Genomic DNA, 27,406 nt, shown 5'->3' on the forward strand with positions numbered 1-27,406 from the left:
GCCCTTGAAAAGTTCAGAACCTTACTGCTCCCTGCTGAAGAAGACAGCAGAAGCAACAGCAGAAGAAGAGGACCATTAAGCAAAACAATAGATGTGGCCAGTCAAATTAGCATGTCCATAGTGTGTGCTGGGGATGGAGGATGAGCAGTTGAGATGTGGGGAAATGCAATGACTGTGGTGGAGTTTCCCTACTTTCAAAATACAAAAATAGATCAGCACTGATTTATTATACAGCAGCAACTTGGGGAATCATTTTCTCTTTAATGGATGTATGTTTCATCGTAGTAAACAAGACAGAGACGAACTTATGTGGGTGAACGTCATGATAATACTTTATCACATATTTTAAACATGGACAGTTACATGTTTGCCGTTACTATTCATTCTGTTTCATCCTATTATGGGTCACTGGAATCAATCTGTGGTGAAGAGGGGGCAGAGCTGGTAGCGGAGGTGGCAGTGGTGGCCGTTGCTGAGGTGGTAGCAGAGGTGTTGGCAGTGGCAGCCGTGGCTGTGGCAGCATCACACGCAGAGTCTAAGACCATATCTGACTCGTGGGGCATATTGGTGATGTAGACACCACGCTTAATAAGCTCCTTCACCAACGCGAAACGACAGGGCCGGTGGGGCAGAATCTCACACAGATGGTGGTAATCCCAGGACTCGTTGGCCCGGACCCACTCCCTGGCGGATTTCTTGGCCTTCTGAAACTCAGCCGCTCTTTCTTCTGGCGTGTTCTTTTTCATACACACCCTAGCCAGGTGTACAGGGAGGTTCTCCTGAGGCTGTTTGCACCGCAAACAGTGCACAATGTTGCGATGTGCAGACCTTCAAGATAATGACAAAAAGATAGACATTCATAACAGTAAAATAAAGAAGCTCAAAATGCAGAAAAATTCCACTGAAGGAAACACCAATAACACAAGCAAATAAAGATAAGGAATAAAAATATAAGTCTTACCTCTTCTGAGCTTGTTCAGCCATTGTCAAAGCAGTTTAGCAGGAGCAAAAAAAAAGTTAAGCAAGAGAAAGCAAATAAGCAGGTAAAGCAAAGTCGCAAGCAAAAAAATCAAGCAATCGCAGGAACAGAGTATGTGTCTTGTCAAAAAACACAATGGGCTGACTTGAATTTACCTCCTGTATTTATACCAAAAATGTTTCAAGCTCTCCATCTGAAGGCATGATGAACCAATCACCTTCATTGAAAGCCCCTTTCAGGTGAGCTGGGGTTGGGCCATTTTCAGGGTATGGGTGCCTTGAAGTTGGAGTCTCCTGAGGCCAAGTGTAAACGACAGTCGTTGTTTTTGGGCAAACAAAAAGTGATGTCTACCTTTGCCTTCAACCAGACAGAAACTATTTTGAAGCTTGGCATCCTGATTGGGACTGACAAGTTATTTTTCTTTCATTCTTTTCTTAATTTGTATTATTCCAGTAATATAAGATGATTGCACATTCCATTCATCAAATGTTATCCATTGCATGTTTGAGTTCGAATACAGCATTTTCATTAAAGTGTAAAAGGATTTTATTGTCTCTTCTTTGCTTGCCATTTACAAACTTTCCAGACTGATGGGCCATTACCTTTGACAGTGGGGAGGGGGACTATTACAGTCACCTGAGGCCAAGTGTGAATGGTTGCTGAATCTCCTGGGAAGGGATGCAAGGACAGCTAAGGGGGTGGAATCAACAACAATACAAACAGGCCACAGTGCCCCTGCTGGTGCTGTTTGCTGCATAAGACGAGAACCCCTTGGCAGTGGTGGGGGCATGTCTCTTCTCTGCAGAAGACACAGACGTGTGTAGAAATAACATGGTTGTTATACTGTCTGAGTATGAAAATGAATAGAGCAGGTCATGTTCCGGAGAATCCACAGCGAGCGAGTGGGTGTGTTGATGACCTTTCTATCATGCGACTGGCGCGAAACCGGAAGAATACAAACATCAGCTCCGTACTCTCTTCTGCGTGCCTCTATATTGTTTTCCACTCTTTCGTCGATATTGCAGATACATCCAAATACATGTTATTCAATGAGTCCAACGATCGTTAAAGAGATAGTTAGCTATAGCTATACTGCCAAAACTTGTCTCATTAATAACGTTGGTTAGTAGTTTATTATCTGGTTAGTAGCTAGCTAAGCTGGGTACCCCTCTATTTATTTTATTCAATTTATTCTTTTGTTGTTTTGATGTGTGCCGGACGGTGCAGTTGTGACACTCAAATTTCCTTCGGGATTAATAAGGTATTTCTTATTCTCAATAGTGGTATAGTGAAGGTACAGTGAGATAAGTGAACTGGTGATTACATAGCGGACAACAAAAACTTACCTTCCTGTTATGATAAATGTATAATTAATAATAAATAATGTGTACCGGTAGCACCATTTGGATGGCTATGTGTGATGTTTTTATAGGCTACCCAAAAGTACAATAGCTATGTTTGCCTTCGCCTCCTCCGTGCCGCATTATGTGGCCGTACCACCGAAAGGTAAGACATTGAAAAGAAAAAAACCTGAAAATACGTAAACTCGCGAATACTTTTCGTGAACTCAATACTTTTCATTCGTGAGAACGCTAATGGCATCAAACTGGAAAATACCACGAAAAAATCTGGACATTTCTAAACTCGCAGTTATTTCACTCGACAATGTAACATGCTATAAATGTAATGATTAATGGTCGCATACTGGGTACTACACTGAAAAATAGCATACAGTATATACTTTTGTAATACGCAGTATGCAGTAGGCGGTTTCCAATACAGCCACTGCGATTTCTGCAGCGTAGTTTTTGCGTCATGTCCTGTCTCCTGCACACTCTACCTAGGCGCCGCCCCTCACCTAAACCAGACGGAATATTTCCAATAGGTGAGAAGGCGTCTGACACGGACAATCTACTGTTATGTGCTACATGTGTGAACGAGCAACTATCCGGACATTGTCCGGAGTTCATATGCAAAAACAGCTTATGAGTGTAACCTTCTCCCCCTCTCTGCTTCCCCTCCTCCACCAACACAAAGGTGTCTTTGTTTTTTAAATCACACCTTTGTGTACGCCCTTGTGTGACTCTGCCACAGAAGCAGAGTAAAAGAATTGTGTGCCTCTCTGGGAAGACTTGACATGACCTCAAAATGCTTTGTAACTGCTCACCGTATGGATCATCACAAGGCTTTGTAAATAGTTGTATTTCATGTATTTTTTGTCATATTTTCTTCTGTTTCTTGTCATGAATTTCAGCCACATGAATTAAGGCATGTATTGTATGTATGTCATTAATTTATAACATTTTTTCTGTGACAATAAAATGTATGTACTAGGGTTGGGCGATGTCTACAGTGAAACATCGCCATGGATGATGACCGGGGCGTGTAGCGGTTAGGGTTATTTGTTTTTCAGTTGAATTATATTTAAGGTTCAAGAAAAATCCCTGTTAAAAAGATAAGAGTTTTTTTTTACTCTTTCGAGCGTATGGTCACACCGGTGTGATTTGCCCTTTAGCACGTATGCTAAAACCGGTGCAATTTCAACAGGAGATTGGAAAAATTCTGGCAAATTTTAGCTTTGAAGAAACAGCTATTTAACGTTAAAAACATATAGCCAATGCTAGCTGAACATTATGAGAAGCTTAATTACGCTGATGAAAACATACATCAGCGAGAGTTTCCTCTAGTCATTACAATATTAATAATTCATTGATTATGATTTTCCTATACATGAAATATGGTTAAATGTGCAGGGTGAGACATGGTGAAAAGGGAATTATTTGTTTAAGACAGGTGTAGCAGAGAACGGGAGAGTTCGCTCTGTAGGTAAGCTTTAATCAGTTTTGCGATACAAATAAAGACTCGCCCCCTGATTTACTAAGGTAGGTGCAAACCAGGTAGATTTAGAAATAATGTTTGTGTTTGCGCCTAAATTAAAACATGCCTTCACTGGGCAGTATAGTGTTATTAAATTAGCTGTTTTTCCTTTAAATCAGGCGCAAGGAGCTAATATAATATTTAGAATAAACCCATCCTGTTTTTGTAATTCCTTGTCTTATTTTTCTGTCCATGTTTAAAATATGAGATAAAGTTCATCATGACTTTCACACACATAAGTTATTCTCTGTCTCTGTCTTATTTACTACGATGCAACACATACGTCCATTAAAGAGAAAATGATTCCCCAAGTTGCTGCTATATAATAAATAAATAACATTGGTAATAATAGGATAAAACAGAATGAATAGTAAAGGCAAAAATTTACCTGTCCATGTTTAAAAGTCAAGGGCTTGAATTTGGTGTATAGCATTCCTGTGCTGCTTTTAATTTGACCTGCAGGGCGGCGTTAAATCTGTAGCACTACTTTAGTCTTTTTTCACAAAAATGAAAAATGCCATAATTTGACTGCAGACAACTCCAAAAGTGTACTAGATAGCACACTCTGGTCACTGGTGAAAAGACACAGCTGAGAGGATTGTTTTCATGTGCACTTTGTTTTTGTGAAATTACACTTGGGGGATACGCAGAGGTCAAAGGTTACGGCAGTTCTGCACCACTGCAGGAGCATGGAAAATAGACATAATATTCCAAGCTGCTCCACCTTCTCTTGTTTCTTGGGACAGTTGCATATTGAATCTTAAGATAAACATCTCAATAATATTTTGCTTAAAGGACCAATTATGTCTGGATCTTAATTGAATATTAAGAAATCATTTATTTGTCTGTGTGTATATATAATTTAATATACTGTCATGAAATGACCTAAAAAGTCTGTATGTTATGTATTGGGAGGCATAAAACCCCACTGAACATGTTTTGCTCTTAATACTGGTTGTGCCAAGGTTATTGTGCTACCCACAACTGAACCTGTGCACCACAAATGAACTTTGACCACATTTTCTAGCCACTTGTGAGTCAGACACACAGATTATTTCGTAATGGTGACTAAAAATGCCAGATATGCCCCCATGAGCTGAGGCTGGTTTGAGCGCATAGCTTCCAGCGATTGTTCTGGAACGGGGCTTTTCTCCTTCTGTGCATGTTTTCCATTGCTAAATCATCTGCAGTCAGTCATTAGCTTGGAACAGCAAAGAGGACTGAGACTAAAGAACATTGCAGTTGACAGGAGGCAGACATGAGGTACACAGAGGCCTCTATGCCTCAAAAAAAGCCAGTCTGAAGATCAGACTCAGTCTGCATACCTGAGTCATAACTGAGGCACTGCACTGCATTCTGATCAAGGAGGAATGTTCTGTATGTACCAGAAGAGCAGGCTGTTAACACTGGCACATACCACATTACACAGATGACTTACAGATCACAGTCACACAGGGGAGAATAACAGATCACAGTCACACAGGTGAATCTAACAGATCACAGTCACACAGATCAGTCTAACAGATCACAGTCACACAGGTGAATCTAATAGATCACAGTCACATAGATGATTCTAACAGATCACAAAGTACATTTTCATTGCACAATTTCAAGTATTCTATGCAATTCTATCTCCCCAAATTCTATAGACAGCTATCAGTGTTCAGCAAGGTAACATTTAGCAGTTTGAAATCCATTAAGTCAGTTAGATTTTCGTACTTGAACTCAAAATGAACAATTGTTATTATCAAGCTGCTACAATTTGCAGATAGCCTGATTGCTATCGTAAACGTGTAAGAAATTATAGCTGCTTACTGCAGAGTAGGGCTAGCCAAGATCTAGCTCGAAATTTAGGCTGGTAGTTGATTTTAAGGTACAGTTATGATCGTGGGGATTTGCAATTATGATTGAGATTGGACTAAAATGTGGGTAATTGGATAGATGTAACCATAAACTGCCTTATTTTTGCAATTCAGCGTAGCTTGGCTGAGAAATAAACGTTGAAAAGTAACAGAGCTTAGAGTAACGTTACCGTTTTGCTGCATATATAACTGACAGGACAACAAATAAGTTACATATCAACAAAGCCTGTAAAATGTATGTAAGCTTGAGTAACAAACAAAAATGCACTTACTATATGTTAAATAGGGGTTGTTATTGTTTGTTGGATTTTCAACACTTCAACACTTACAGACCCACTGTGTGCACTGGCTACCTAATCTGGTGACTAGGAGGGGTGGAGCCAAGTGCAAGTGTTTCTTGTTATTGTTTTTTGCACGATGCAAGCTCCTGCTTGCCTTCCATCCTGCTGAGCTGTTGCCGTCCCCCTTTATCCTTGAAGTACGGTACAGTTCTGACCATCCAGGCTTTGGTTATGAGGAGGGGTGGAGCCGTCGTTGTTTTCGGGGATCGTCTTGTGATGAGGGCAGCGGCAATCCACCTCAGCCACATGCTGAGATTTCTTGTACACTGCAGTAGCGCGCAGCAGGGTGCCAGGGGGAGGGGGCTGTCCACCAGCATCTCCACATCTTCCTGCTTCCTTCGGGCTGCAGGGCTGACTTGGAAGATTCTTTGAAGCTGTCTACCTGCAGCATCCTGAAGTTATCTTTCTTTCTGTCACGGCCTGGACAGGCACAGACCCTCACCTCAAAACAGCGACGACCAAAACTTGCCCCTCCGGTGTTTCCAAGGTGATGATGGTAAGGATGGGCCTGCGATTCATGTCCCCGATGCAGCTGCTGTTGCACATGAAGTTGTAGGATGGTAGTGCACTCTGAACCAAGCTGTGGAGGCTAGTATTGCACCTGGACGCTGTGTCTCAGGATGTTGTTGTCTTCAATGTAGTGTGTGCGCTGGTTACCCTCTACACACAGTGTTCCTCAAAAACCCATTGTTTTCCCCATTCTCTGCCAATGCTTTCACACTGGACATTCCTTAAATATGTACGTAAAGTACAGTTTGTCACATATGAGTACGGCCCGGCGCGAGATTTACAACACTTGCAACCATACCTGTGTGGGTTATTTTAAATGATTTCAAGCAAGTCCTTAGAAATATACTCAAGAAAACATGTACAATGGAGAGAGGAGGTCCCAAGGAGTATTTTGAGGTATAGTTTGTCACAATTTATAGTCATTTTGTCGTGCAAAAGCTGACTTTCTTTCATTTGACTAATGGTGAGATATGGGGAAATGCAATGACTATGGTGGAGTTCCCCTATAGTTTGTCATATATATAGTAGTCACAATGTATAGTAATTTTGTTGTGCAAAAGCTGACTCTTTTTCATTTCATTGTGCCACGGGGTTTCGTGCGGCCCTGTGACTCGCGCGCGTGTTAGACTCCTTGGTCCATGTTTCAAGACAGGTCGGGTGGGTTGCCAGAAGTAGCCAACTGCAAGTGTTTCTTGTTATTGTTTTGATGCACGACGCAAGCTCCTGCTTGCCTTCCATCCTGATGAGCTGTTGCCGTCCCCCTTTATCCTTGAAGTACGGTACAGTTCTGACCATCCAGGCTTTGGTTATAAGGTCTGCATGCGTGCTCTCTATGGCTTTGGTTATAAGGTCTGCATGCGAGAGGTTTCCCCAAGCGTTCCTACGTAACGTTCCTACGTTCCTTCCGTCAATTCCTTTAAGTTTCAGTTTTGCAACCATATTCCCCCCGGAACCCAAAGACTTTGGTTTCCAGGACACTGCCCGGCGGGTCATGGGAATAACGCCGCCGGATCGCTAGTTGGCATCGTTTATGGCCGGAACTACGACGGTATCTGATCATCTTCGAACCTCCGACTTTCGTTCTTGATTAATGAAAACATTCTTGGCAAATGCTTTCGCTTTCGTCCGTCTTGCGCCGGTCCAAGAATTTCACCTCTAGCGGCACAGTGCGAATGTCCCTGGCCGTCCCTCTTAATCATGGCCCCAGGTCAGGAAACCCACAAAATAGAACCGGAGTCCTATTCCATTATTCCTAGCTGCGGTATTCAGGCGACCGGCCCTGCTTTGAACAAGTAATCGCTTCGGACCCCGCGGGACACTCAGCTAAGAGCATCGAGGGGCCGCCGAGAGGCAGGGGCTGGGACAGGCGGTAGCTCGCCTCGTGGTGGACCGCCAGCTCGATCCCAAGATCCAACTACGAGCTTTTTAACTGCAGCAACTTTAATATACGCTATTGGAGCTGGAATTACCGTGGCTGCTGGCACCAGACTTGCCCTCCAATGGATCCTCATCAGTTATCAGTTATCATATATCATTTTTATTGTTGCTTTTAATTTAGCTCTATTTGGTATATATACTTGTGTTTTAATGCAAAATGTAGACCTTCATTTTTATATCCAAGACATGGGTAAGATACAATGAAGTGCTTATCATCACTGAAAAGAAAAAAATTTAGATTTTTAATTTGATGTATATTACTTTTTATTATTATTATTTTTTCATTATTTTTTTTTTATTATTTTTACTTTTATCATTATTTTTAAAAATTATTCTTCTCATCATTAATATGATTTTAAATTGTGGTATGGTAAATTAACAGGTTTGACAATATGGCTTTGCCAGGATGCCTTAGCCAAATGGGCTGCTGAGACAAAATATAGCCCGACTTTCTTGTATGTTTTCCCAGAAATAGATATGATATAATGTTCTGCTTATCATCACTGAAAAGAAGAGACTGAGATCTATTTGATGTATAGGCTATTATTTGCTTTGGAAATTTTAGGGTGGCAGTCAGACCTATGGCGAAAGCACTATTAAGTACGTTTTAAGGTTTAACATCGGCTTTGGGTTTCCTGAACATCCTTTACGAAAGTTGAGTCGATGTGTAGATGCAAATTAGCAATTTGGCTCTATAACAGACAGTTAATCAGATAAAAGAGATCGGTTCCCAATTTAACCGAACATTATGTTTACATCTGTGCTAGTAATACACGCCACGCATAGCCTGTACAGTGCAGTGCCGTAAGTTGTTACATACGAGTGTTTAGCTGATGTGGGGTAACAACAGCTATCAGTGTTCAGCAAGGTAACATTTAGCAGTTTGAAATCCATTAAGTCAGTTAGATTTTCGTACTTGAACTCAAAATGAACAATTGTTATTATCAAGCTGTTAACGTTACTCAAAAGATTACTACAATTTGCAGATAGCCTGATTGCTATCGTAAACGCGTAAGAAATTATAGCTGCTTACTGCAGAGTAAGGCTAGCCAAGATCTAGCTCGTAATTTAGGCTGGTAGTTGATTTTAAGGTACAGTTATGATCATGGGGATTTGCAATTATGATTGAGATTGGACTAAAATGTGGGTAATTGGATAGATGTAACCATAAACTGCCTTATTTTTGCAATTCAGTGTAGCTTGGCTGAGAAATAGAGGTTGAAAAGTAACGGAGCTTAGAGTAACATTACCGTTTTGCTGCATATATAACTGACAGGACAACAAATAAGTTACATATCAACAAAGCCTGTAAAATGTATGTCAGCTTCAGTAACAAACAAAAATGCACTTACTATGTGTTAAATAGGGGTTGTTATTGAGAAATTATATGTTTTTGAATAAAAACAACCTTGCAATGATGACAGGGAACATATCTTCTATTTTCGGTCAGACAGAAGAAAACATATTTTTTGATTTGGGTGGATCAGAGAGGTCTGTACAAGTTGGTCATACCTGGTATGTCAAATTTGAGTGTTTTTTTTTTTTTTTTCGTAAACTTTCTTCCATGAATAAACTATGGAAATTATATCGCAGGCAGATGCTATCTTATCTCTTTGGTGCTTGAGCTTTATTTTCTGAAAATATTTTGGATTTTCAACACTTACAGACCCACTGTGTGCACTGGCTACCCTCTACATGAATCTGGTGACTAGGAGGGGTGGAGCCAAGTGCAAGTGTTTCTTGTTATTGTTTTTTGCACGATGCAAGCTCCTGCTTGCCTTCCATCCTGCTGAGCTGTTGCTGTCCCCCTTTATCCTTGAAGTACGGTACAGTTCTGACCATCCAGGCTTTGGTTATAAGGAGGGGTGGAGCCGTCGTTGTTTTCGGGGATAGTCTCGTGATGAGGGCAGCGGCGATCCACCTCAGCCACATGCTGAGATTTCTTGTACACTGCAGTAGCGTGCAGCAGGGTGCCAGGGGGAGGGGGCTGTCCACCAGCATCTCCACATCTTCCTGCTTCCTTCGGGCTGCAGGGCTGACTTGGAAGATTCTTTGAAGCTGCGTTTAGTCCCGCTCGGTGCCTTGTCAGCAGTCTTCTCCTACAGCTTCCTCAAGTTATCTTCCTTTCTGTCACGGCCTGGACAGGCACAGACCCTCACCTCAAAACAGCGACGACCAAAACTTGCCCCTCCTGTGTTTTCAAGGTGATGATGGTAAGGATGGGCCTGCGATTCATGTCCCCCATGCAGCTGCTGTTGCACATGAAGTTGTAGGATGGTAGTGCACTCTGACCCAAGCTGCAGGGCTGACTTGGAAGATTCTTTGAAGCTGCGTTTAGTCCCGCTCGATGCCTTGTCAGCAGTCTTCTCCTGCAGCTTCCTCAAGTTATCTTCCTTTCTGTCACGGCCTAGACAGGCAGAAACCCTCACCTCAAAACAGCGACGACCAAAACTTGCCCCTCCTGTGTTTCCAAGGTGATGATGGTAAGGATGGGCCTGCGATTCATGCCCCCCATGCAGCTGCTGTTGCACATGAAGTTGTAGGACGGTAGTGCACTCTGAACCAAGCTGTGGAGGCTAGTATTGCACCTGGACGCTGTGTCTCAGGATGTTGTTGTCTTCAATGTAGTGTGTGCGCTGGTTACCCTCTACACACAGTGTTCCTCAAAAACCCATTGTTTTCCCCATTCTCTGCCAATGCTTTCACACTGGACATTCCTTAAATATGTACGTAAATTACAGTTTGTCACATATGTGTACGGCCCGGCGCGAGATTTACAACACTTGCAACCATACCTGTGTGGGTTATTTTAAATGATTTCAAGCAAGTCCTTAGAAATATACTCAAGAAAACATGTACAATGGTGAGAGGAGGTCCCAAGGAGTATTTTGAGGTATAGTTTGTCACAGTTTATAGTAATTTTGTCGTGCAAAAGCTGACTTTCTTTCATTTGACTAATGGTGAGATGTGGGGAAATGCAATGACTGTGGTGGAGTTCCCCTATAGTTTGTCATATATATAGTTTGTCACAATGTATAGTAATTTTGTTGTGCAAAAGCTGACTTTTATTCATTTCATTGCGCTACGGGGTTTCGTGCGGCCCTGTGACTCGCGCGTGTGTTAGACTCCTTGGTCCATGTTTCAAGACAGGTCGGGTGGGTTGCCAGAAGTAGCCAACTGCAAGTGTTTCTTGTTATTGTTTTGATGCACGACGCAAGCTCCTGCTTGCCTTCCATCCTGCTGAGCTGTTGCCGTCCCCCTTTATCCTTGAAGTACGGTACAGTTCTGACCATCCAGGCTTTGGTTATAAGGTCTGCATGCGTGCTCTCTATGGCTTTGGTTATAAGGTCTGCATGCGAGAGGTTTCCCCAAGCGTTCCTACGTAACGTTCCTACGTTTCTTCCGTCAATTCCTTTAAGTTTCAGCTTTGCAACCATATTCCCCCCGGAACCCAAAGACTTTGGTTTCCCGGACGCTGCCCGGCGGGTCATGGGAATAACGCCGCCGGATCGCTAGTTGGCATCGTTTATGGTCGGAACTACGACGGTATCTGATCATCTTCGAACCTCCGACTTTCGTTCTTGATTAATGAAAACATTCTTGGCAAATTCTTTCGCTTTTGTCTGTCTTGCGCCTGTCCAAGAATTTCACCTCTAGCGGCACAGTGCGAATGCCCCCGGCCGTCCCTCTTAATCATGGCCCCAGGTCAGGAAACCCACAAAATAGAACCGGAGTCCTATTCCATTATTCCTAGCTGCGGTATTCAGGCGACCGGCCCTGCTTTGAACAAGTAATCGCTTAGGACCCCGCGGGACACTCAGCTAAGAGCATCGAGGGGCCGCCAAGAGGCAGGGGCTGGGATAGGCGGTAGCTCGCCTCGCGGCGGACCGCCAGCTCGATCCCAAGATCCAACTACGAGCTTTTTAACTGCAGCAACTTTAATATACGCTATTGGAGCTGGAATTACCGCGGCTGCTGGCACCAGACTTGCCCTCCAATGGATCCTCGTCATTTATCATTGTGGAGAAGCTAACTGATGCTCCTCCACTGTCCCTTCATTCCTAAAATAAACGCACGGAGATCGCTACGCATAGCGAGTGTGCTCAGGCGTACGATGGGTGCCTCACTAGTTGCTAGCTGGTTTCCTACAGCACAGTAGTTCGGTATCATGTAATGTGGTTCCAAATGATTTCCGGATTTAGTTTTCAGTCCAATAAACAACACTCCTCCAGTTATCGTTATATGTAGTTATAGTACTTGTTATGTTTTGTTTAGTTTCGTAGTTTAAGTAGGTACCGTGTACATTGGTTGTTTGTGTTCTCCCGCTCTGTCTCTGTCTCTCTCTCTCTCTCTCTCTCTTCCGGATGCGCGGTCTCGGTGTGTGGAGGAAGCCAGCTGCTCGGGGAAGGAGGTGGTCAGAGGAAGCGCGCGCCCTGACTACGTCCCTTTTCTGAGGTTTCGCCGTAGGTTTCGCGCGAACTTTAAGGAAGGTTCATCGTAGGAGTGGAGGGGGAAGGAAGGGATATTGGTAGTTTGTTTTATTAGTATATGTAATGTTTGTTTTATTGTTATTTTGGTTGTGGTTGTCATTTTGAATATAATGTTACCTTTTTTTGTTTGGTTAAACTGTTATTCAAATGTAATTCATCCAGTTTCTGAATGTAGACTCCCTAGGACTCCCCTGTTCAGGGGGTGTTCGAGTCTATATAAATATGGTCAGCATGATAGACAGAGAGGAGAGTGAGCTGGTGTCTGTGCAGGCCGGCATGCTGCAGCTGGGTGCAGCTGGTTAACTTGAGTCAATTTTGTTTAAGTTATTATTAACTTGTTTTTTTTTGTTCTTCTATTGGAATTTCATTTTGGTTTTTGTGTCTGCACTCCCTCTATGAGGAATATTGATGGCTACCATTTTTGCCTTCAATAATAAATAAAAAATCTTTCCCTGGGAATCCTGAGGCCTGCGTGATTACTGCTGAGCTGGTGTGGCCACTTAGCGTCATCCTGGAGACTCAGGTCATTGCCTAGGTCTCACAATCATATATCATTTTTATTGTTGCTTTTAATTTAGCTCTATTTGGTATATATACTTGTGTTTTAAGGCAAAATGTAGACCTTCATTTTTATATCCAAGACATGGGTAAGATGCAATGAAGTGCTTATCATCACTGAAAAGAAAAAAATTTAGATTTTTAATTTGATGTATATTACTTTTTATTATTATTATTATTTTATAATTTTTATTTTTATTATTTTTATTTTTATCATTATTTTTTTTTTTTAATATTCTTCTTATTATTAATATGATTTTAAATTGTGGTATGGTAAATTAACAGGTTTGACAATATGGCTATGCCAGGATGCCTTAGCCAAATGGGCTGCTGAGACAAAATATAGCCCGACTTTCTTGTATGTTTTCCCAGAAATAGATATGATACAATGTTCTGCTTATCATCACTGAAAAGAAGAGACTGAGATCTATTTGATGTATAGGCTATTATTTGCTTTGGAAATTTTAGGGTGGCAGTCAGACCTATGGCGAAAGCACTATTAAGTACGTTTTAAGGTTTAACATCGGCTTTGGGTTTCCTGAACATCCTTTACGAAAGTTGAGTCGATGTGTAGATGCAAATTAGCAATTTGGCTCTATAACAGACAGTTAATCAGATAAAAGAGATCGGTTCCCAATTTAACCGAACATTATGTTTACATCTGTGCTAGTAATACACGCCACGCATAGCCTGTACAGTGCAGTGCCGTAAGTTGTTACATACGAGTGTTTAGTTGATGTGGGGTAACAACAGCTATCAGTGTTCAGCAAGGTATCATTTAGCAGTATGAAATCCATTAAGTCAGTTAGATTTTCGTACTTGAACTCAAAATGAACAATTGTTATTATCAAGCTGTTAACGTTACTCAAAAGATTTCTACAATTTGCAGATAGCCTGATTGCTATCGTAAACGCGTAAGAAATTATAGCTGCTTACTGCAGAGTAGGGCTAGCCAAGATCTAGCTCGTAATTTAGGCTGGTAGTTGATTTTAAGGTACAGTTATGATCATGGGGATTTGCAATTATGATTGAGATTGGACTAAAATGTGGGTAATTGGATAGATGTAACCATAAACTGCCTTTTTTTTGCAATTCAGTGTAGCTTGGCTGAGAAATAGAGGTTGAAAAGTAACAGAGCTTAGAGTAACATTACCGTTTTGCTGCATATATAACTGACAGGACAACAAATAAGTTACATATCAACAAAGCCTGTAAAATGTATGTCAGCTTGAGTAACAAACAAAAATGCACTTACTATGTGTTAAATAGTGGTTGTTATTGAGAAATTACATGTTTTTGAATAAAAACAACCTTGCAATGATGACAGGGAACATATCTTCTATTTTCGGTCAGACAGAAGAAAACATATTTTTTGATTTGGGTGGATCAGAGAGGTCTGTACAAGTTGGTCATACCTGGTATGTCAAATTTGAGTGTTTTTTTTTTTTTTTTTTTTTTGTAAACTTTCTTCCATAAATAAACTATGGAAATTATATCACAGGCAGATGCTATCTTATCTCTTTGGTGCATGAGCTTTATTTTCTGAAAATGTTTTGGATTTTCAACACTTACAGACCCACTGTGTGCACTGGCTACCCTCTACACGAATCTGGTGACTAGGAGGGGTGGAGCCAAGTGCAAGTGTTTCTTGTTATTGTTTTTTGCACGATGCAAGCTCCTGCTTGCCTTCCATCCTGCTGAGCTGTTGCCGTCCCCCTTTATCCTTGAAGTACGGTACAGTTCTGACCGTCTAGGCTTTGGTTATTAGGAGGGGTGAAGCCGTCGTTGTTTTTGGGGATCGTCTCGTGATGAGGGCAGCAGCAATCCACCTCAGCCACATGCTGAGATTTCTTGTACACTGCATTAGCGCGCAGCAGAATGCCAGGGGGAGGGGGCTGTCCACCAGCATCTCCACATCTTCTTGCTTCCTTCGGGCTGCAGGGCTGACTTGTAAGATTCTTTGAAGCTGCCTACCTGCAGCTTCCTGAAGGTATCTTCCTTTCTGTCACGGCCTGGACAGGCACAGACCCTCACCTCAAAACAGCGACGCCCAAAACTTGCCCCTCCGGTGTTTCCAAGGTGATGATGGTAAGGATGGGCCTGCGATTCATGCCCCCCATGCAGCTGCTGTTGCACATGAAGTTGTAGGATGGTAGTGCACTCTGACCCAAGCTGCAGGGCTGACTTGTAAGATTCTTTGAAGCTGCGTTTAGTCCCGCTCGATGCCTTGTCAGCAGTCTTCTCCTGCAGCTTCCTCAAGTTATCTTCCTTTCTGTCACGGACTAGACAGGCACAGACCCTCACCTCAAAACAGCGACGCCCAAAACGTGCCCCTCCGGTGTTTCCAAGGTGATGATGGTTAGGATGGGCCTGCGATTCATGCCCCCCATGCAGCTGCTGTTGCACATGAAGTTGTAGGATGGTAGTGCACTCTGAACCAAGCTGTGGAGGCTAGTATTGCACCTGGACGCTGTGTCTCAGGATGTTGTTGTCTTCAATGTAGTGTGTGCGCTGGCTACCCTCTACACACAGTGTTCCTCAAAAACCCATTGTTTTCCCCATTCTCTGCCAATGCTTTCACGCTGGACATTCCTTAAATATGTATGTAAAGTACAGTTTGTCACATATGGGTACGGCCCAGCGCGAGATTTACAACACTTGCAACCATACCTGTGTGGGTTATTTTAAATGATTTCAAGCAAGTCCTTAGAAATATACTCAAGAAAACATGTACAATGGAGAGAGGAGGTCCCAAGGAGTATTTTGAGGTATAGTTTGTCACAGTTCATAGTAATTTTGTCATGCAAAAGCTGACTTTCTTTCATTTGACTAATGGTGAGATGTGGGGAAATGCAATGACTGTGGTGGAGTTCCCCTATAGTTTGTCATATATATAGTTTGTCACAATGTATAGTAATTTTGTTGCGCAAAACCTGACTTTTTTCATTTCATTGTGCCACGGAGTTTCGTGCGGCCCTGTGACTCGCGCGTGTGTTAGACTCCTTGGTCCATGTTTCAAGACAGGTCGGGTGGGTTGCCAGAAGTAGCCAAATGCAAGTGTTTCTTGTTATTGTTTTGATGCACGACGCAAGCTCCTGCTTGCCTTCCATCCTGCTGAGCTGTTGCCGTCCCCCTTTATCCTTGAAGTACGGTACAGTTCTGACCATCCAGGCTTTGGTTATAAGGTCTGCATGCGTGCTCTCTATGGCTTTGGTTATAAGGTCTGCATGCGAGAGGTTTCCCCAAGCGTTCCTACGTAACGTTCCTACATTCCTTCCGTCAATTCCTTTAAGTTTCAGCTTTGCAACCATATTCCCCCCGGAACCCAAAGACTTTGGTTTCCCGGACGCTGCCCGGCGGGTCATGGGAATAACGCCGCTGGATCGCTAGTTGGCATCATTTATGGTCGAACCTCCGACTTTCGTTCTTGATTAATGAAAACATTCTTGGCAAATGCTTTCGCTTTCGTCCGTCTTGCGCCGGTCCAAGAATTTCACCTCTAGCGGCACAGTGCGAATGCCCCCGGCCGTCCCTCTTAATCATGCCCCCAGGTCAGGAAACCCACAAAATAGAACCGGAGTCCTATTCCATTATTCCTAGCTGCGGTATTCAGGCGACCGGCCCTGCTTTGAACAAGTAATCGCTTCGGACCCCGCGGGACACTCAGCTAAGAGCATCGAGGGGCCGCCGAGAGGCAGGGGCTGGGATAGGCGGTAGCTCGCCTCGCGGCGGACCGCCAGCTCGATCCCAAGATCCAACTACGAGCTTTTTAACTGCAGCAACTTTAATATACGCTATTGGAGCTGGAATTACCGCGGCTGCTGGCACCAGACTTGCCCTCCAATGGATCCTCGTCATTTATCATTGTGGAGAAGCTAACTGATGCTCCTCCACTGTCCCTTCATTCCTAAAATAAACGCACGGAGATCGCTACGCATAGCGAGTGTGCTCAGGCGTACGATGGGTGCCTCACTAGTTGCTAGCTGGTTTCCTACAGCACAGTAGTTCGGTATCATGTAATGTGGTTCCGAATGATTTCCGGATTTAGTTTTCAGTCCAATAAACAACACTCCTCCAGTTATCGTTATATGTAGTTATAGTACTTGTTATGTTTTGTTTAGTTTCGTAGTTTAAGTAGGTACCGTGTACATTGGTTGTTTGTGTTCTCCCGCTCTGTCTCTGTCTCTCTCTCTCTCTCTCTCTTCCGGATGCGCGGTCTCGGTGTGTGGAGGAAGCCAGCTGCTCGGGGAAGGAGGTGGTCAGAGGAAGCACGCGCCATGACTACGTCCCTTTTCTGAGGTTTCGCGCGAACTTTAAGGAAGGTTCATCGTAGGAGTGGAGGGGGGAGGAAGGGATATTGGTAGTTTGTTTTATCAGTATATGTAATGTTTGTTTTATTGTTATTTTGGTTGTGGTTGTCATTTTGAATTTACATTTACATTTACATTTATTCATTTAGCAGACGCTTTTATCCAAAGCGACTTACATAGGTTACAGTTCTTTACAATGAATATAATGTTACCTTTTTTTGTTTGGTTAAACTGTTATTCAAATGTAATTCATCCAGTTTCTGAATGTAGACTCCCTAGGACTCCCCTGTTCAGGGGGTGTTCGAGTCTATATAAATATGGTCAGCATGATAGACAGAGAGGAGAGTGAGCTGGTGTCTGTGCAGGCCGGCATGCTGCAGCTGGGTGCAGCTGATTAACTTGAGTCAATTTTGTTTAAGTTATTATTAACTTGTTTTTTTTTTGTTCTTCTATTGGAATTTCATTTTGGTTTTTGTGTCTGCACTCCCTCTATGAGGAATATTGATGGCTACCATTTTTGCCTTCAATAATAAATAAAAAATCTTTCCCTGGGAATCCTGAGGCCTGCGTGATTACTGCTGAGCTGGTGTGGCCACTTAGCGTCACCCTGGAGACTCAGGTCGTTGCCTAGGTCTCACAATCATATATCATTTTTATTGTTGCTTTTAATTTAGCTCTATTTGGTATATATACTTGTGTTTTAAGGCAAAATGTAGACCTTCATTTTTATATCCAAGACATGGGTAAGATACAATGAAGTGCTTATCATCACTGAAAAGAAAAAAATTAGATTTTTAATTTGATGTATATTACTTTTTATTATTGTTATTATTTTATTATTATTATTTTTATTTTTATCATTATTTTTTTTAAAATATTCTTCTTATTATTAATATGATTTTAAATTGTGGTATGGTAAATTAACAGGCTTGACAATATGGCTATGCCAGGATGCCTTAGCCAAATGGGCTGCTGAGACAAAATATAGCCCAACTTTCTTGTATGTTTTCCCAGAAATAGATATGATACAATGTTCTGCTTATCATCACTGAAAAGAAGAGACTGAGATCTATTTGATGTATAGGCTATTATTTGCTTTGGAAATTTTAGGGTGGCAGTCAGACCTATGGCGAAAGCACTACTAAGTACGTTTTAAGGTTTAACATCGGCTTTGGGTTTCCTGAACATCCTTTACGAAAGTTGAGTCGATGTGTAGATGCAAATTAGCAATTTGGCTCTATAACAGACAGTTAATCAGATAAAAGAGATCGGTTCCCAATTGAACCGAACATTATGTTTACATCTGTGCTAGTAATACACGCCACGCATAGCCTGTACAGTGCAGTGCCGTAAGTTGTTACATACGAGTGTTTAGCTGATGTGGGGTAACAACAGCTATCAGTGTTCAGCAAGGTAACATTTAGCAGTATGAAATCCATTAAGTCACTTAGATTTTCGTACTTGAACTCAAAATGAACAATTGTTATTATCAAGCTGTTAACGTTACTCAAAAGATTTCTACAATTTGCAGATAGCCTGATTGCTATCGTAAACGCGTAAGAAATTATAGCTGCTTACTGCAGAGTAGGGCTAGCCAAGATCTAGCTCGTAATTTAGGCTGGTAGTTGATTTTAAGGTACAGTTATGATCATGGGGATTTGCAATTATGATTGAGATTGGACTAAAATGTGGGTAATTGGATAGATGTAACCATAAACTGCCTTATTTTTGCAATTCAGTGTAGCTTGGCTGAGAAATAGACGTTGAAAAGTAACGGAGCTTAGAGTAACATTACCGTTTTGCTGCATATATAACTGACAGGACAACAAATAAGTTACATATCAACAAAGCCTGTAAAATGTATATAAGCTTGAGTAACAAACAAAAATGCACTTACTATGTGTTAAATAGGGGTTGTTATTGAGAAATTATATGTTTTTGAATAAAAACAACCTTGCAATGATTGCAGGGAACATATCTTCTATTTTCGGTCAGACAGAAGAAAACATATTTTTTGATTTGGGTGGATCAGAGAGGTCTGTACAAGTTGGTCATACCTGGTATGTCAAATTTGAGTGTTTTTTTTTTTTTTGTAAACTTTCTTCCATAAATAAACTATGGAAATTATATCACAGGCAGATGCTATCTTATCTCTTTGGTGCATGAGCTTTATTTTATGAAAATATTTTGGATTTTCAACACTTACAGACCCACTGTGTGCACTGGCTACCCTCTACACGAATCTGGTGACTAGGAGGGGTGGAGCAAAGTGCAAGTGTTTCTTGTTATTGTTTTTTGCACGATGCAAGTTCCTGCTTGCCTTCCATCCTGCTGAGCTGTTGCCGTTCCCCTTTATCCTTGAAGTACGGTACAGTTCTGACCATCCAGGCTTTGGTTATAAGGAGGGGTGGAGCCGTCGTTGTTTTCGGGTATCGTCTCGTGATGAGGGCAGCGGCGATCCACCTCAGCCACATGCTGAGATTTCTTGTACACTGCATTAGCGTGCAGCAGGGTGCCAGGGGGAGGGGGCTGTCCACCAGCATCTCCACATCTTCTTGCTTCCTTCGGGCTGCAGGGCTGACTTGTAAGATTCTTTGAAGCTGCGTTTAGTCCCGCTCGATGCCTTGTCAGCAGTCTTCTCCTGCAGCTTCCTCAAGTTATCTTCCTTTCTGTCACGGCCTGGACAGGCACAGACCCTCACCTCAAAACAGCGATGCCCAAAACTTGCCCCTCCGGTGTTTCCAAGGTGATGATGGTAAGGATGGGCCTGCGATTCATGCCCCCCATGCAGCTGCTGTTGCACATGAAGTTGTAGGATGGTAGTGCACTCTGACCCAAGCTGCAGGGCTGACTTGTAAGATTCTTTGAAGCTGCGTTTAGTCCCGCTCGATGCCTTGTCAGCAGTCTTCTCCTGCAGCTTCCTCAAGTTATCTTCCTTTCTGTCACGGCCTAGACAGGCACAGACCCTCACCTCAAAACAGCGACGACCAAAAACGTGCCCCTCCGGTGTTTCCAAGGTGATGATGGTAAGGATGGGCCTGCGATTCATGCCCCCCATGCAGCTGCTGTTGCACATGAAGTTGTAGGATGGTAGTGCACTCTGAACCAAGCTGTGGAGGCTAGTATTGCACCTGGACGCTGTGTCTCAGGATGTTGTTGTCTTCAATGTAGTGTGTGCGCTGGCTACCCTCTACACACAGTGTTCCTCAAAAACCCATTGTTTTCCCCATTCTCTGCCAATGCTTTTACACTGGACATTCCTTAAATATGTATGTAAAGTACAGTTTGTCACATATGGGTACGGCCCGGCGCGAGATTTACAACACTTGCAACCATACCTGTGTGGGTTATTTTAAATGATTTCAAGCAAGTCCTTAGAAATATACTCAAGAAAACATGTACAATGGAGAGAGGAGGTCCCAAGAAGTATTTTGAGGTATAGTTTGTCACAGTTTATAGTAATTTTGTCGTGCAAAAGCTGACTTTCTTTCATTTGACTAATGGTGAGATGTGGGGAAATGCAATGACTGTGGTGGAGTTCCCCTATAGTTTGTCATATATATAGTTTGTCACAATGTATAGTAATTTTGTTGTGCAAAAGCTGACTTTTATTCATTTCATTGCGCTACGGGGTTTCGTGCGGCCCTGTGACTCGCGCGCGTGTTAGACTCCTTGGTCCATGTTTCAAGACAGGTCGGGTGGGTTGCCAGAAGTAGCCAACTGCAAGTGTTTCTTGTTATTGTTTTGATGCACGACGCAAGCTCCTGCTTGCCTTCCATCCTGCTGAGCTGTTGCCGTCCCCCTTTATCCTTGAAGTACGGTACAGTTCTGACCATCCAGGCTTTGGTTATAAGGTCTGCATGTGTGCTCTCTATGGCTTTGGTTATAAGGTCTGCATGCGAGAGGTTTCCCCAAGCGTTCCTACGTAACGTTCCTACGTTCCTTCCGTCAATTCCTTTAAGTTTCAGCTTTGCAACCGTATTCCCCCCGGAACCCAAAGACTTTGGTTTCCCGGACGCTGCCCGGCGGGTCATGAGAATAACGCCGCTGGATCGCTAGTTGGCATCGTTTATGGTCGGATCTACGACGGTATCTGATCATCTTCGAACCTCCGACTTTCGTTCTTGATTAATGAAAACATTCTTGGCAAATGCTTTCGCTTTCGTCCGTCTTGCGCCGGTCCAAGAATTTCACCTCTAGCGTCACAGTGCGAATGCCCCCGGCCGTCCCTCTTAATCATGGCCCCAGGTCAGGAAACCCACAAAATAGAACCGGAGTCCTATTCCATTATTCCTAGCTGCGGTATTCAGGCGACCGGCCCTGCTTTGAACAAGTAATCGCTTCGGACCCCGCGGGACACTCAGCTAAGAGCATCGAGGGGCCGCCGAGAGGCAGGGGCTGGGATAGGTGGTAGCTCACCTCGCGGTGGACCGCCAGCTCGATCCCAAGATCCAACTACGAGCTGTTTAACTGCAGCAACTTTAATATACGCTATTGGAGCTGGAATTACTGCGGCTGCTGGCACCAGACTTGCCCTCCAATGGATCCTCGTCATTTATCATTGTGGAGAAGCTAACTGATGCTCCTCCACTGTCCCTTCGTTCCTAAAATAAACGCACGGAGATCGCTACGCATAGCGAGTGTGCTCAGGCGTACGATGGGTGCCTCACTAGTTGCTAGCTGGTTTCCTACAGCACAGTAGTTCGGTATCATGTAATGTGGTTCCGAATGATTTCCGGGTTTAGTTTTCAGTCCATTAAACAACACTCCTCCAGTTATCGTTATATGTAGTTATAGTACTTGTTATGTTTTGTTTAGTTTCGTAGTTTAAGTAGGTACCGTGTACATTGGTTGTTTGTGTTCTCCCGCTCTGTCTCTCTCTGTCTCTCTCTCTTCCGGATGCGCGGTCTCGGTGTGTGGAGGAAGCCAGCTGCTCGGGGAAGGAGGTGGCCAGAGGAAGCGCGCGCCCTGACTACGTCCCTTTTCTGAGGTTTCGCCATAGGTTTTGCGCGAACTTTAAGGAAGGTTCATCGTAGGAGTGGAGGGGGGAGGAAGGGATATTGGTAGTTTGTTTTATTAGTATATGTAATGTTTGTTTTATTGTTATTTTGGTTGTGGTTGTCATTTTGAATATAATGTTACCTTTTTTTGTTTGGTTAAACTGTTATTCAAATGTAATTCATCCAGTTTCTGAATGTAGACTCCCTAGGACTCCCCTGTTCAGGGGGTGTTCGAGTCGATATAAATATGGTCAGCATGATAGACAGAGAGGAGAGTGAGCTGGTGTCTGTGCAGGCCGGCATGCTGCAGCTGGGTGCAGCTGGTTAACTTGAGTCAATTTTGTTTAAGTTATTATTAACTTGTTTTTTTTTGTTCTTCTATTGGAATTTCATTTTGGTTTTTGTGTCTGCACTCCCTCTATGAGGAATATTGATGGCTACCATTTTTGCCTTCAATAATAAATAAAAAATCTTTCCCTGGGAATCCTGAGGCCTGCGTGATTACTGCTGAGCTGGTGTGGCCACTTAGCGTCATCCTGGAGACTCAGGTCGTTGCCTAGGTCTCACAATCATATATCATTTTTATTGTTGCTTTTAATTTAGCTCTATTTGGTATATATACTTGTGTTTTAAGGCAAAATGTAGACCTTCATTTTTATATCCAAGACATGGGTAAGATACAATGAAGTGCTTATCATCACTGAAAAGAAAAAAAATTAGATTTTTAATTTGATGTATATTACTTTTTATTATTGTTATTATTTTATTATTATTATTTTTATTTTTATCATTATTTTTTAAAAATATTCTTCTTATTATTAATATGATTTTAAATTGTGGTATGGTAAATTAACAGGCTTGACAATATGGCTATGCCAGGATGCCTTAGCCAAATGGGCTGCTGAGACAAAATATAGCCCAACTTTCTTGTATGTTTTCCCAGAAATAGATATGATACAATGTTCTGCTTATCATCACTGAAAAGAAGAGACTGAGATCTATTTGATGTATAGGCTATTATTTGCTTTGGAAATTTTAGGGTGGCAGTCAGACCTATGGCGAAAGCACTACTAAGTACGTTTTAAGGTTTAACATCGGCTTTGGGTTTCCTGAACATCCTTTACGAAAGTTGAGTCGATGTGTAGATGCAAATTAGCAATTTGGCTCTATAACAGACAGTTAATCAGATAAAAGAGATCGGTTCCCAATTTAACCGAACATTATGTTTACATCTGTGCTAGTAATACACGCCACGCATAGCCTGTACAGTGCAGTGCCGTAAGTTGTTACATACGAGTGTTTAGCTGATGTGGGGTAACAACAGCTATCAGTGTTCAGCAAGTCAACATTTAGCAGTTTGAAATCCATTAAGTCAGTTAGATTTTCGTACTTGAACTCAAAATGAACAATTGTTATTATCAAGCTGTTAACTTTACTCACAAGATTTCTACAATTTGCAGATTGCTGTCGTAAATGCGTAAGAAATTATAGCTACTTACTGCAGAGTAGGCTTTGCAGATATTCACATCCCAGGCACTGAATGCGGCAGATCATGAGTTTTAATTTGATGTATAACTTTTCATTGTTGCATTTATTTTGGCATTAGGACAGGCCTGCAAACTGAGGCCTCTTTTAGGGCTTTTTTCAACCTGACCTCTGACCCCTTTCAGTACTGTTTGCTGTTTTCAGACAAAGCCTTGCATATATTCACATCCCAGGCACATGCAATGAGAAGAAGAGACCAGAAAGAGTATTTTGAGGTGCAATTTGTCTTATTATACTGACATTTTGATGGCGGCATACTGTAGAACTCCCTAGTAATCACAGAGGGTCCAACAGTGAAAAATGGCATAATTTGACTGCAGATAACTCCAAAACTGTACTAGATAGCAGACTCTGGTCACCTTTGCTGAAAAGACACCGCTGAGAGGATTGTTTTTATGTGCACTTTGTTTTTGTGAAGTTACGTAGATTTTGTTTCTTTTCAGAGCTCCACTTTCAGACTAATACTGACCTTGTTATTGTTCTGTAACGCACAGCATGGACACCTTGTTGACATGTCAGGGCCACCTCTTAATGATCAAGTACAGGTTCCAGATGTTGATGTATTTCTATCTGAAGCACAGAAAGATCAGCTACGACAGACTGACCCTCTGAAAGAATCCACAGACTATGGATTTGAACTGTACACAGAAGTGCTCAGAGTATTTGGCATGTAATTGGGAAAACTTTTGTAAATATGAATATGAGTTGAGTTACATCACTGTTACATAACTAAAGATGTTCTGATCAATATGCAATTGAATCTGCTTCCATATTACAATTACTATTGAAGCTATTTCTGAAAAGCTGTAGTCACATGCCCAAGTACATCACATGTCATCTTAATAGGCATAACAAATATCGTGTAATAAACAATTGTTTGCATCATTTTTTCATCGTCACTATGACGACAAACACATTCAGGTATAACATTCAAGTATGACAACCAGAAGCATGATAAAAGAACAGGAGACAAGGTAGGCCTCTTAACTAAACAGTTTAAAAAAAGAGATGATTTGACTATTCATCATCACTATGACAAACAACTATCATAACAAGAGGCGTGATAAAATAGGAGGCAAGGTAAGCCTCATAATCAACTTTCTCTAAACAGCTAAACAAACCAGTATTTTTTCATTATTTACTCATCATCACTATGACAAGTATGAAATCAAGAGGCATTGTAAAAGAACAGGAGGCCAGGTAAGCCTTATAATCAACTTTGTCTAAACAGTTAAACAAACCAGTTCATTTCATTTATTCATCATCACTCTGTCAAACACGTGGCATGATAAAAGAACAGGAGGCAAGGTAGGCCTCATAATGAACTTGGCCTCTTTAAATAAGGCCAAAACCAAACTTATTTACAGACAGTGCAGCCAGAAGCTCATCTTTGAAATCATCATACTGGCTAAATCCAAGAGGGACGGTTAGCATTTCAAAGCATGTGCTTGCCTTGAACTGCATTTCAGTTGAGTACTGCAGTGACAATTTTTTAGGGAGAATATGCCAGCCGGTCCAGAACATTACAAGTTCCTTGATCTGTTCTTCGGATTCTGTCAAATGGCAATGTTAGATGTTACATGAAATGTGGTTTGGGTTTTCAGTTTTTCAACTTGCTGCATTGTTCAATGTTACTTTTGAAAATTAATTTTACCTACGTATATTACATTCAACTCCTAGTCAGTAGCCCATCAACTTCATCACAGCACAGTATCCCTACCTTTGAGGATGAACTGTCTCAGGAAACCGGCAACTGTAGCTGCCCTCTCCATATCAAAATCTTCATTTTCATCTCCATCATCATCTGGAGATGGCCATTCAATGTCCAAAAGAGTCTGAAAACAGAAAGGTTAAGGTGTAGTTTGATCTTGTGTACTTTTCCAGTTTTACACACTCATCACTATTAGATCAACCCAGCAATTTCTGTAGGCATGCTCATTTCAATGTCCCTGACATAGTGTTTCAAAACAGTGCCTCACTGATTTATCTGCTGGTCGACTGTATCTTTCTCTGTGCATGGAAAAACCTGTTGAGCAAAGACAAAATTCTTCTGTATGAAGTCAAGGATGCCTGTTTCCATTAGACTTGTTTTCAGCTGCTGGATCTCTCTCCTCCTTCTCTCAAACACCTGCAAACAAAATCAGTAAATCATTGTGTAAAAACTGTCCTTTCCATTAAGCCTAAAACCTCTTGTCCAAACTGCATAAAATTTTAAAATGCCTACACCTACACACACTTGACATAAAGAAAGATTTAGGATACCTTGTACATTTTTAAATGCTGTTCAGTTAACAAGTCATGCAGTGTATTTGGTAGCTGCAGATGATAAAGACGACTTGTTCCATATCTGCTTTACATGCCCATTTCTAGAAGCTTCAAGCGATGCTAAGCGATTTGTAAACATGTAATACTTTTTGTAACATTCAGCAAATATCTCCTCACTATCCACTAGCTCCTTAGCACTTAGAGTGTAATTACTCTTTCATACTCTCACATACACTTCCATGCTTGGGTTCTTGTTTTGTCAGTCACCCACCCTCACTAACACTCTCTTCTCTGCAGCGCCATCCTGGGCCAGGGGGCGGGTGCGGCACAGTCTCCAAAGGCCAGCAGGCTTGTGGAAGCCGTCCTGCTGGAACTGTGTCGCGCGCACAGTCGCGAGGCGACTATGATCGCCGGGGTCCGCGTCCATCGCTGGGGTGCCGTCATGAGGGACTATAGTCGGATTCAGGAAACAGAAAAGAAGAAAAAGAAAAAGATAATGGCCCACCTCCTATTTCAATGGAGTCCCTTTCCTTTGTTTCTCTTAACACAAGGGGATTGAATGTTACTGTCAAATGTCACTCTGTATTTAGACATTTACTTAACACTTATGGGGACTGCTTTCTCCTTCAAGAATGCGGGATCCCCTTCTTAGAAAAATATAGATCATTCGAAAACAGATGGTCTGCAGGTAATTCGTTGTGGTCTGGAGACAATAAAAATCGAACCTCTGGAGTCGCCTTACTGCTCAAGGGCGGGGACTTTATCATTAAAAGGGTGAATCGGGTGGTTGATGGCAGGGTATATTGTGTGCTGATGTCGAAGCCAGAGGAGTGTTGGTGAGATTCATCAATATCTATTGCCCTCTATTGCCCTACTGACCTGCCTGGTCGTTTGGAGATCCTAGTAACCCCCCCCCTTATTAGGTTTTGGTGGCGAAGTGGTGATTGGCCTTGTTCATTGTAACTTTATTCAGACTCTATGAATTGTTAACTCTCCTTTTCTTTTTCTAGCCTCATCAATGAAAATGCTGATGTACTTGTATGTAAATGTGTATCTGTGATGTAAAGAAAATGGAAAAATGGAGATGTGCATTTGCATTTTGAACTAAGCAATAAGGAAGAAAAACTGTGAATCCAAAAAAAAAAATGGAAACTAGAGGGAAAAGATGATCTGATGTTCGCACTTTTCTAACCTCATCGTTGAAAATGCTTATGTACTTGTAATTTCGTATC

General features: G+C 42.1%; 1 pseudogene; it reads right to left on the reverse strand.

The window, feature by feature from the left end:
* Nucleotides 1-398: 398 nt before the first annotated feature.
* On the reverse strand, nt 399-26,601 carry LOC118771742 (annotated as a pseudogene).
* Between the last annotated feature and the right edge of the window lie 805 nt (nt 26,602-27,406).

This window comes from Megalops cyprinoides, chromosome 25, assembly GCF_013368585.1.
Source record: "Megalops cyprinoides isolate fMegCyp1 chromosome 25, fMegCyp1.pri, whole genome shotgun sequence".
Taxonomy (NCBI): domain Eukaryota; kingdom Metazoa; phylum Chordata; class Actinopteri; order Elopiformes; family Megalopidae; genus Megalops; species Megalops cyprinoides.